Genomic DNA, 11,226 nt, shown 5'->3' on the forward strand with positions numbered 1-11,226 from the left:
TAATCAGTTTAGTCTGCATGTCCTTAAATGATACAATGGTCATCACTGGTTCTCTTGACACGCAATAAAATTAACAGACCACCTACACTGAGGCAAATAATATACACACATTTTTTCAAAAGTCTGCAAGAAAGCCATAAAAGTTATGCAAGATTTAAGGAGAAAAGTTTTAATGAGGAAAGCATTTCATTTTGGTAAAATATGTTTTATGTAAATTGTGTAGTACTGGACGTTTGATAATTCCAGTACATTATTACTTCCCCTCAGAATTTTGTGTTCTTTTGTAAGCCAGAACCCCAAGCATGAGGCTTGGAGTCTGCAATACCGGAGCAAGAGGGATGCAAAACCATTCTAATGTTGAAGCTTATTTTCTAAGTGAAGATAAATATAAGAATTCAATCATCCTTACACTATTTTGAAATATCACAGGGGACCCTAATCCAAAATAAAGTCTTCCTTGCTGAAGAGTAAAATGGGGCTGTGAGTGTGCAAGAAGAAAGGTACAACAAAGCCTCTGTGGTGATCTGAACCCCTCCTCTGGGCCTTGTGAAAACAGCTATTGGCAGAAAGTACATATCTGGGTCCAGCTGTTAAATGAAACATAAATTGCAATGGGCCAGTAACCATACACTCAGCACATATCTCAAAAAACAAAAGGAAGATCCTTCCCTTCTTTTGCCAAAATAATTTTCAGTCATCATTCAAACTGTAGCTTAGCAGTACTATAGCAAGCACTTGGGGAAGCCATTAACACTTCCTAGTAGCATTTAAAACCAAAATAAATGTCAGTAACACTTTTCTTGAAGGGCAAAAATGAACTAGCACGGGTAAGAATAATTAGCTGAAAGATGTTCCACTGACTTTCGTTGTTCTTTTCTACCGCACTGCAGTAAAGTATTCTCCACTCTCCTCCATTTCTACACTATAGCAAAGTTTGCTACAATTTTACAGGCAGTCAGATGTATTCAGTGTTAGAGATTGCATTACATTAACCACACAGTAGAGCAGCTATTACAGTCACTACCGCTGCAGCCCACAGAGTCAGGCACTCTAGTTGTCTTGCTCTGGCAGAGTTGCTAATAGATTATGACTTTTTTGATGGCAACCACAGTACAAAGGACCCATTACCCATGTATATTTCCCAGATCTCATGCAGACCAATTGTTGCTTCTGCAGTGGAAACCAGCTGCCATTGAGAATACCACATCTGTTTCGAAAATGTTGCCGTAGCAGTGCTGTTTCAAAGGATAAGTAAACTCCTCTCACCAACTTGAGCTGTGCAGGAATAGAGGGACATTTATCCACCCAGGACACACAGAGTTACTGTGCTGTGAGAAGCAGCATAGTGTGGGCACACCTTGCAGGGTGCTGGATTTGCTGGGAAACCCACATACAGCCAAGTTCTGAAGTACCTACACAGCTTTTAGTGCTCCAAATAACAAGTTCAGAGTTAATTCAAGTATCTCAGCACTATGCACTGCTACGTTTTTTTAATCTGGTTTCACAAAACATCCATTAATGTATGAGTGGTGACACAGTAATAATTATTTCCCAAGGAATGAAAAAGCTTGCGAATCTTGTGGTTGTGCTAAATATAGATAAATATGCTCAGTGTCTTCTTTTTCTGAAACAATTACTTTTGTTGTTAAGCTGGCAGACACAATAGTCAAAAACCATCACCCCAAGGACTCAGATGCACACTTGAAAACAAAACAGCACTGATTGCTCAGACAGATTCATAACTTCAGAAGTATGAAAAGGTCTTGCCTTCATTCTGAACTAACTAATATAGAAATAATGATATAAATTGGTCAGTGCTTGTGAAGTTGTTTATTTTTGTATGACACAGAAGAATAAAGTTAAGGAATCTTCCTAAATCTTTATGCAAATTTGTGCATAATCAGTTTAGTTCAGATTTCCATGGAAATTCAAGCAAGTTACAAATGTAAATTTGGCTTCAACTGAATCACTCACTTCTCAGGTGCCAGTTTCAGGCTATGAGAGGCTGACAGTTCTGGTCTACCAGCAAGAGGACTCTCTCAAATTACCTTCTTTCACAAAGTCTACTGAAAAAAGAGAAACATAAGCATTTGATTTTAAATAAAATATGAGCACTTGAATTCATTTCTTGCTGAGAATCTCAGTAAGTGTCTGCTATCTTTGGGAAAAGACATTGCTCTTTTCCTCCAAGGTGCACCTGCTCTTTCTGTTTAGTTACAAGTTTCCTTATGATTTGTAAAAAAGCATCCTTAATCTTATGTCAGGGTTGGTCTCTCTGTGTTAAGGTTTGCCAGACCTGAGCACAATCTCAGTGAATTTCTATGACTGGATCTGAAATGTTTGTGGCTTCACTGCTTTATTTTATCATTCAACCTTTGTAGAGATCATCTGTCTAAGCTTACTTCACTGCTTCAGAGATCATTAAATTTAGAAGATCAGATTACCTTTGGTTCAGTTGGCATTTGATTGACACAGGGAATACACATTTACTTTTCCAGGTCTCTCTTCCTGATTGGTGCTTCCATGTTCTTTGTTCTGCTTCCATATCCTGTCTCTATCTTGCATTTGCTCTTTTTAGAAATGTCAACAGAGTGACAAGATGAATGTCAATATCTACCAGGTGTGGAGCACACACATCTGTTTATGGTTTAGTGAAGGATGATGCTAGTTCAGGATGTGATATGGCCACTAATCAAATCATGAGTAATAAACTTTGAAGAACATAAAACCACATAAATTATTAAAGCAGCAAAGATGTCTGCAGATGACATTTTCAGAGCTTTGGCTCAAGTAGGGCAGCTTATTTCAAAACTATAGAAGCCTTTGTGGCTTTGTAAGTCTAGAAAGAGGCAATGGAAGTGTTTCTTTATAATATGTGATGTTTGGGCAAGGGCATTTCTCTGCTTACTTTCTTCTTAAACAGAAGTCAAACAGGTGTTCAGGTTGTGGGATGTGGTGCAGATTTCCTATCTGAATAGTACCATTAAATAACACCAGACTTTAGTAATCATGCATCATATACTAACTACCACAGTTATTTAGCTTTTCTCTCACAACACTGCACCACACAACTGTGACATTTTGCTCTGCACCTTTACTTTCACTTATTAGTTGAAATGGTGAATGTTTAGGCTATCTTATTTATGCATGAAACTGTATAAGTGATCCTGGGCAAAATAATGAACAAGATTTCTCCCTCACCAGATATACTGTATTCCTGGGAGAACTCTTCAATATGTAGAGCCCTTCAAACTCTCAGGAGGATCAGAGTCTATTTATTTTAAGAGGGAGCAGTCTCAGAGGGCAAATTGTAAACTGTGAAGATTAACAAGGAGTTTTTCAAAGGCATAAAGGGAAGCCAGATTCCTAACTTACATTAAGAGTCAATAGGAGTTGAGCATTTAATCCCATTAGTATCTTGGAAAAGCTGCTTCTGAAAATAAACTTTTATGGTCTCATTGAATTTTCAAGGAGTAGTCTGAAAATTCCTGAGTAGACTTGAGTTTCAAGTTCCCTGCTTTACTGAACAACAGCCAAAGGGAGGTTGGGGGTTCAAGTTTACAGCAGCTGAGATAAAATGTTGGATATCTATGAAGTACTTTCACTTGCCAGCTGTCCTCCCCTAATATAATAAACACCCCAGTATGTGATGGTTAACATCCCTTTTGTACAGCAATTGGTCGCCAGTGATATTGCCCTCTGACTTACCTGGTGTTTTCCTTCTTTGATCATTGCTTTTTAATGAGAAAAAGGTTTTTTTCAGCTCTCTGGTCTTATTTCACTAGTTTACTTTCAGTAGAATGCCTGCAAATGACCTTTCCCTATTACTCAGTTGCACTCTATTTTTTTATCTGCGTTGCCCCACAGCCCTCCATAACAAGGCTATCATACACGCCACAAAGGGCTGCCATCCATTTTGTACACACACCCTGACAAGTTCTTCCCATTATTCACAAAGCTTTCACAGCATTTGCTGTGATATTTACTTACTGTAGTTTAATCCACATGAGCTCATAGACCTCCTATTTTTATATAGTTATTGTTACTTAGAGTTCTGAACATAGAAGATACCATTTTTCTGTCTTCTGCCCCATGTCCCTTAGTGTAAAGAATATAAGAACCACTTTCACTAACAGTGTCTGCTTGGAAGCCAAAGCTGGAAAAAGATTGCAAAGAAATTAATCATCTAAATTTTTCATTTCAAGGAGAGGGAAAGAGGACATATCTTCATGACCTACTTTTTTGTGTGACTACAATCGATTTTCTCTAGTGTAATAAAGAAAAAGGCTTAGGGATTCTGAGACATGAGCTTTGGTTGAATCCTGCACTTTGGTGGAGCAAGGCACACAGAGCCAAGTGTAGCACTCAGCTGAAGCATGCTGCTTCAGTTGCTGGAAAGTCCAGGAGCAGTCTCCAGGCAGCAGAGCATTCCTTTAAGGCCAATCAGTCTATCAGGTTTCATACACTCACCACCAGAGACATTTGTCAACAAAAAGCAGCAGGGAGAAAATTATACATCCTGGAGCTGGAAACCTCCCCATAGACACAGCAAATGGAACAATTCAAGATTAAGGTGTGTAGCTGCAAAAGCAATGTCCCAGAACTTATCACCATATTTTCCACTCCACTGCCTCTCTACTGTGTATTCCATTGATGGAACACCCATGGCTGTTGCACGGCTTTCAGGCTGACACACAGTGCTTGACCAGCCCTCCCCGTGCAAGCAGGCACAGAATCTCTCCTTTTGTTGGTAATTATGTCAATGAAGGATTACAGGCATCAACAGCCACAGGAAAAGAGGGTGAGGAGTAGAAAAGAGCCTGAGAAAGGGCCAACTCAGACACACAGATACACTTTACATAGACCTTAAGTAGTATTTGACACACAGTTTCAGTAGGAGCTACTAAAAATTCATCAGTGTTTTCCGTACTGTCCTCAAAATACCTTCAGTAAAAACAAGTATTTTAAGTCCTCGTATTTTAATATGAAAAATCAGAAGCATATTTTTTTAAAAGTAGAAAAATTTACTGTTCTTATTTTCTCCTCCTTATTTTCCTCACTTCTTTATGATGAAAATAAGATGGAATTAAACTGGTATGTTTTCAAAATACTCTGCCTTTTTCCTATTTTTCTATCTCTCCTGAATAAGAAAACATAAACTGATGACAGACTGTTTCCTCCACCACTCACCATTTAATGTTTTTCCCCTCTCTTCCTTTTTCTTCTGAAAAAAAAACCAAAAAAAAAATCCATTTGTATCATTTTAGAAAAATTCTTGATTACATTTTAAAGTTTGCATTCTATATTTTCCTGACTAAGGCTTATCTAAATGAAAATCAGCCACTTGAATACAAAAACCTACTGTAATCTAAAATTTCTGCATCAAAAAATGCAAGCCAGTGATAAAATCAACAGTTCACAACCAGATGAAGTTTTTTTATCGATCACGTAGAATAGGAAAGAAATTTAAGTTAAGGAAATGTAAAGGTTAAGACTTAGTATTATATAGAAATGTAAAGTATAAATATTATATATATTTCAAATATGTAGAAAAACATAACATTGTATAATATAAAATTTGTATTTATTAACTTGGAAAGTGCATCAGAAAGTGGTTGTGGTAAGGAAATAACACAGAATAGATCTGGAAATCATGGAAATACATTTAAAAATTCCCATTAGTAGATACATTAAAATTAGTACATGCTCTTGTATGGCTGTTGAGAGGATCTTAATCTTATATATGAAATAATGTCAGTGAGAAATATGGGAAGAGCCAATGCTACATCAGAAATGTGAGTGACAGTGTTGTTTGTAAGAGCTATTTGCAAGAAAGACATAAATACCGAAAATACTCAAGCAGTTTTAGAGTGCCCAAGTGAAGGCATGCACTAGATGAGGCATGGGAGCAAATCTATATTTAATGTAAATTGTGATGGCTCCATTGCCTTTTTCAATGGCAGCTGGCACAGCTGCAGGATAAGCTCAGTTGGGAGTGTTCAGTCCCCCAGGGGCACTTGAGGGGAGCTCAGAAAGCAGGAACAGGAATGAATGCTCAGGGCACAGTGGGGCTGAATTAAACGGAAATTAAAAGAAACGAGCGTGTGTAGCTTGGCTAAGCACAGGATTAAAGGACAAGGGAAGGGGCTCTTGCTATGGGTCGTGAGTCATCCTTTAGTACAATACATGAAAATACACATATCATTCATGACATGAATGTAAGAACAGGAAATTCTGACCGAATGTCAGACAAATATCCTTCCTGAAATTATCTTCTATAAGACTAAAATAATTTCCAAGCAAAATCACAGAACTTGGAGACTCTTCAAACCAAGCTGAACAAATCACTTAGAAAATGCAGAGAAATAAGCTGTTTTACCAAGGCCACAGACTAGACTTTTTAAAAGATCTTTTGTCACTATTCAGTAAGACTTCCACAGAAATAAAATTATCATGTTGAGAATAATAGGTATTGGTCTAAAAATATTGAACTTAAAAATAAATATTTCCTTTTGAATGAGATTAATCCAAATAATGCAAAAGAATTTTAAAATAATTTTTAAAAAAAATATATAATTTGAAAATATACATGGAATTTAAGTCTCAAGCCAAAACCAGTTGTGAATGCAGTCTGGCTGCACTCTCCCTTGAGAGTAGATGGCAATGCCATCTATCCTTCTGGCCCACACAGCTTCATGGGCCTGCCTAATGTTTGTAATGTTGGTAAAGTTCAGAAGAAGAGCAGCCCTATTGATATGAGGACAAAAAGACATGAGAAGAGACCATAAATTCTGAATTTATAGGCTATATAAAAGCAGTCTGAGGAGATTTAATTTTGGTATATAAAATCTTAAACAGTATCGTTAATGTCAAAAGCATTTACCCTTTTTTTTCTGGGAGACAGATAAGAGGACAAGGGGCATAATTACAAAGTAAAGAAAAACAAATTTGAAACAGATGTCATGTGTCCCATTTTTCTTTACACAGGGCCACAAGTGTATGCAGAATAGCTTATGAGTCAGAGGCTGAAGCTTAAACACTAGAGGATCATTCAAGAAACAATTAGGGCAAATAGTATCCTGAGTGGATTAGAGTATTAAAAGAAAATGAGCCTTAATAGACTGAATAGACTCCACTTAGTCCCTGAAATTTATTATGTTCATAAACCCCAAAACAAATATAGTAACAAAAAGATAAAAGCTAAAAGTAGCCTACTCACTTAATAATATATTCTTCTTTCTCTATATTAGGCTATGATTCTGGTCTTCACATTTGCTGCTGAATATTAAACGCACAATTAGATTAGGGATATTTCAAGACATTCAGAATCTGCTTCAGGCAAAATTAACAAGAGCATTGCCTCTGAAATTTGGTACAGCTGTTACTAATAAAAGAACTAGTATTGCAGGCTGAAACAGCTGGAGATGATAAGTGAAAATAGAATTAAGGCTCAGTAATGCAGTTTTATACTCTGGAGGGAATTCTGGACAAAATCTGCGTGTGGCCTCAGATCTGATGGCCTTGTTCTGTACAGGACCCCAGTGACATGGCATCAGCACCCTAGCACTCTGCAGATGGCCACACAAGTTCTAGCAGCTGGGAAGTTCATGTGTTTGGCTGGAAGACCATACACATGTTCAGAGGGAGGTGAAGATGAAAGCCTGAATGTTAAACTTGTTTCAGAAGCGCAGTCTGCTCTTGCTGCCCACCCTTCCCCTTTCCACCTGGAACACCATGATATCTGTCCTCTTCCTATTATCCCCCCCTCCTCATGTGTTCTGTCTCGACTGTTTTTGTGTGTGTGGTCGCTCTTCCCTGCACTTGGCAATGCACAAGCATTGAGAAGCACAGTGTCACACAGCTTTCAAGTCTCTGTTTATGTGGCCACTTTGTACTACAAACTCTTACAGCACTTTTCACTAAAGAATTCAAGACTGGTGTGCAACAGAAATAAGGAACCCCATTGTGAAAAGCAATATTCTATGTGCTACAGACATTTCCTGGACTCTCAGAGAGATTGGAAAACAGGTGCTCCACCTCCAGCTGCCTCAGAGGCAGAAAGAAGGAGAACAAAGGAGCACACATTGCCCTGGGCTGTCTAATCTGATATCCTGCTCTAACAATGTTTCACCACCTGCTTTGGAGGAAAATACAAGACAAACATAGAATTACATAGCATTGAGAGGAAATTTCTCCCTGACCCAGGCTGGTTGCCTGTTCCTTGCTGTTCCAAGAGAATTTTAGGATACTCTGCTATGAGTATAATGAATGGAGTATGCTTTGTCCCAGAGCTCAGATTAGAGTTTTTCTCTGGAGCAAGGTACCAGGGAGATTCCATAGAGAGTTTAAAATCTGCATGAAAACAAAAAGGGGTTGGGAAGTGTGTGTAACAGAGTACCAGGCTGCTCTTTGATTTGAAAAAAAATACAGTCATCGTCTCTGGGCCCTTTTAGTGCTGGGACATTAGACTGAGGTGTCTGAGAAAATACTAAGGACTGAAAACCTAATCCACTGGAAATAAAACCTAAATCTAAATACTGATTTTTTTTTAATTTTTTTTTTTTTAATCTACAAGAGCTGGCCATCTATCTGCTTTGGGCAGCTGAGGTAAATTGGGTCATTTAATAGATAGACTGCATTATATATGCTACCAGGCATGGCCCTGTCACAGAGGAGAAGACAAGAAGAAATTTTAGAAAAAGGCTTCTTTTGGAATTTGAACGAATATTGTAATTCTGCAACTACAAACCAACTGAAGTCGTTTGAGCTGTTCCTTTGAATAAGCTGGTTGAATGAGCTGTTCCTTTGATTTTTTTTTTCTGACAAATGAAAAGTAAGCAAGCCTAAGATCCTAACATTTTTTAAAGGACTATGATTCCATCTAGCAAGCCTACGTGCTAACAGTGAGAGAAGTAGGTAAGAAGGTGGTCCCTACATCAGTTACCTTCTGGTTATCATCCTCCTCTCTCCAAGAACTGTTCTGCTATCAGGCTTCAGTGCACTTGGGCAAAATCTGGGCACTTCACAGCTGCATCTGAGATTACAGTACATCTGCTTCTCCCTAGATATATCCCTGAGGTCTTTACTATAGGATACTTTTTGTTTTCATAATTGTTGTCTGCCCCTGGGTTGGAAGAAGAGGGGGATTTTAGGTACTTCCCCCCAAAAAAAACACAATGCCAGATACAGGTGTGGCAGCAGGAGATGCCAGCCACCACAGTGGCATTGACAGAGTGTCTGAAGTGAGAAGTCTACGAGAAAAAAAAAAAAAAAAAAAAAAGGCTTCAGTAGATGTTCAGGGCCAATAGGAGCACTGTGAAGAACTAGGAAGGACGAGGAGATAAGGTGCTCTGAAATAGATTAATAAGGAAAAGTCCATAGTTCTGGAGAGAAAAGAGTAGAGAAATCTTGAAAGCAACTTATAGAAGAATTGTGGTGGTGAAACTGTAGTGGAAATTAGACTTAATTTTTGAGACAGAAATGATGACATCTTGAGGCTCTGTCTGCATTAGGAAGTGCTGATGGTTTTGTATTCTAAAAAGTGGGACATAGAACATCATCCTCCTTAGGCACTTTTTCCCAGAAACCTATTCAATAGTGGGGCAATAGCTCCTCTAGGAACCTTCAGTAGCCTGTCTGGTAATATATAGGGCTTCTCCTCCTTAGGACCCCTGCCCAGTACTCCCTTGGTCTCTATCTCTTCCTGCAGTCTCTTCCTGCTTTTGCTACTTAATATATATATTTTACTTCTCACAGCAAGCGTAGGTGTTAACAATGCAGTGGAATGTGCTATTCTCTTCATTCCATGAATATGTGTCGTGCCTTTACACAGTGTATGCCAGATGTTGGACAAGGACTGCATATCTATTGTGAGTGGGAGATTTATTAACGAATTTTATTCAAATCATAAAGAAGTCAATTGACAAGTACTTGAGCTAAGAAAATCAAAGCTTCCTTCTACAGTAACTATGGAGGGTGGCAAGAATGACACACCTAAAAATTACCCTTTCAATACCAGATTCCCACTGAGCAGTACCTGGCTCTGTGCAGTCAAAAGTCTTGACTCCAGCCCACAGCTCTACAGCCAGATCTGCTCAAAGATCTAGCAGCAAGTGTCTTGTACACACAGGGTAGCGGAAAAAAGGGATTTCATCATTTTAATGCTTTTCTTTGGTTCTGTCCCTTCTTTCCACATCCCCACCCTCAGTGCCTGCAGCATCCTCCCTGCCCCACAATTCTTAGTGTATGCTGCCCAACCAGGCACCTTCCTCCCTCAATTTGCTCATTCAGTATTTATTCATTGATTCACACAGGGCTGTGTAGACTTACACCATTATGGATCTGGTTCCTCCTCCTCTCACACACAGTGATTAATTTGCAGCATTTCTCCTTGTGTTCATGCATAATAGAATCCTGATATTTTTAGTTTTTCTATTTAACTGGTTTCTTTCTTGGGACACTACTCCTTTTCTATAGCAGAGCAAAGGTTCTGAGGGAAAAGTGTCATAACCACACCCTCCCTGCCTTTCTTACCCCTTTTCTTTATCCTCAGCCATACACACTATTTCCAGTGCCCTACTCCCAGGTTTGACAAAAAGCATATTTCTTCAAACTTACACATTACAGCTAACACCTCAAAATGACGGAACAAAGCCCAAGAGTTAGTGCTAGCTAAAGCACAGCAATTCCACATTTCCAGACTGACAGCACTCTTTCTGCTTAGAGGAAAACATTTGTCAACACTTCATTTCATAACCATACACACAGGTCACATAGCTTATAATAAACTAAAGACATTGCATAGCTTTTCTACATGCAACAGAATTCTGTTGAGAATCAAGATGTCAGGAATAATTTATACTCTTCTATTTTTGTACCCCTGACTGGACATAAATAAGTATCAGACATCCTGTACAGCCTTCTTCCTATTAAATACTGTTTATTAACATCTGTTAAAATGAATAGGTTTTTTATCCTCTTACCATTAATCATTTTAAAATGTGCTGTGTTTGTTGTTAGTGCAGTATGGCAGGCAGTAGAGACCCTTCCCCTCTTGCTTTAATCTCTAGCAAATTACATTACAGTGGCATCCTTTGGGACTACAGAGTTCTGGATACATCAGCATTGCCTTTTACCAATATCCATTTTCATCCTTAAAATTACATTCTGCAATGTCTTGACACTCTGCATGTAATGTTAGGTCATGCATCTGATCCTGAAAAATTT

This window comes from Anomalospiza imberbis, chromosome 1 (assembly GCF_031753505.1).
Source record: "Anomalospiza imberbis isolate Cuckoo-Finch-1a 21T00152 chromosome 1, ASM3175350v1, whole genome shotgun sequence".
Classification (NCBI taxonomy): domain Eukaryota; kingdom Metazoa; phylum Chordata; class Aves; order Passeriformes; family Viduidae; genus Anomalospiza; species Anomalospiza imberbis.